The sequence below is a fragment of the Aotus nancymaae genome, unplaced genomic scaffold (assembly GCF_030222135.1).
Source record: "Aotus nancymaae isolate 86718 unplaced genomic scaffold, 86718_ANA_hifiasm-v0.15.2.pri h1tg000089l, whole genome shotgun sequence".
NCBI lineage: Eukaryota > Metazoa > Chordata > Mammalia > Primates > Aotidae > Aotus > Aotus nancymaae.
Genome location: NW_026988504.1, coordinates 12,702,950 through 12,704,607, shown reverse-complemented (window position 1 = coordinate 12,704,607; position 1,658 = coordinate 12,702,950). Strand labels below are relative to the sequence as shown.

Genomic DNA, 1,658 nt, shown 5'->3' with positions numbered 1-1,658 from the left:
TTGTTATATGAAATTATGCTCTGCTCTTGATTGTGTAAAAGGATATGAATTTGGGATACTTCAGTCCAGCATTATAACCTAATAAATATCTACCATGACAACATGAAGGTGAATCTAACTGAACGTGTGTGTTAATCTTTATTTTCTCCTAATATTATTCTAATCTCAACTATCTCTACTGTAATGTAAGTGACCTTTGCATATAACTGGATTTGATTTCAATATAATTGACTTATTTTAGACTATTAGAAAGCTGTCATTATATTTAAGTATATTTATATGTATGTTAAAATGTTCTTTACAGTATAGAATATTTATGGTATATCTTTATAAAGTATATTTATTTATAGATAAGATGTCTTAGGTTTTCTCTACAGCATTTCCTTGTGAAAGGAAGAGTGGCATATTTGCATTTTAGTTATGAACATGTTGAAGAGAACAGTAGGCAAATGGCTTGCGCCAGGATAGAGATTTCATTGGTGAGAATGAAGATAAGGGAGTGATTGTGTGGTCACATCTCAGAAACTGTTAGTGCTTGCAGCATGGCTGACCAACTGACTGAAGAGTATATTCAAGAATTCAAAGAAGATTTTTCATTATTTGACAGAGATGATGATGAAACTATAACAACAAAGGAATTGGAAACAATAATGAGGTCTCTTGGGTAGAATCCCACAAAAGCAGGGTTATCAGACATGATTAAGGAAGTAGATGCTGATGGTAATGGAACAACTGACTTTCCTGAATTTCTGACAATGATGGCAAGAAAAACAAAAGACACAGACAATGAAGAAGAAATTAGAAAAGCATTCTACGTATTTGAAAAGGATGGCAATGGCTCTATCAGTGCAGCAGAACTTCGCCATGGGATGACAAACCCTGGAGAGAAGTGAACAGATGATGAGGTTGGTGAAATGATCAGGGAAGCAGGTATTGATGGTGATGGTCAAGCAAACCATGAAGAGTCTACAAATGATGACAGCAAAGTGAAGACCTTGTACAGGATGTGTTGAATTTCTTATACAAAATTGTTTATTTGCCTTTTTCTTTCTTTATAACTTATCTCTAAAAGCTTTCTTCCTACCGTCAAAAAATGCATGCATAGTAACCAGGACTTCATTCCTCCATGGTTTCTTCTCTTATCTTACTGTCATTGTTCTGAAACCTTATTTTAGAAAATTGATCAAGTAACATGTTGCATGTGGCTTACTCTGGATATATCTAAGCCCTTCTGCACAGCTTAACTTAGATGAAGTTGGTCAAGTGGGGGAACATCTGGGTTATGCCATTTTTTTAGTTTTCTTTAGAAACTGCAGCATGTTTTTGTTGAAATGTGGAGTTGTAACTTTCCATAGACAATGGGCAGTTGACAATATGAATTTAAAAGTTGCACTATTGCAAAAGGATTGTATCATCCAGATACTTATACCCTATTTTTTTTTTTTTTACTACTGGTTCTATACCAGAAACATTTTCCTTTATTGTTACTTGCTTTTTAAACTTTGTTAAGCCACTTAAAGAAAATTTGCTTATGGCAGAATTTCCCTCAAATACATTCCAAGCTGTATATTTGTTTTCCAATAAAAAAATAGCAGTTTACCTTCAAAACCCCCAAAAGACAAAACAAAAACAGAATGAAGATATGAAAGCTCAGGGCT

The 1,658-nt window shown here is 33.8% G+C and overlaps 1 pseudogene; it reads left to right on the top strand.

Moving 5' to 3' along the window:
* Positions 1–521: 521 nt before the first annotated feature.
* LOC105715644 (calmodulin-1-like) lies at positions 522–990 on the top strand (annotated as a pseudogene).
* The last annotated feature ends 668 nt before the right edge of the window (positions 991–1,658 follow it).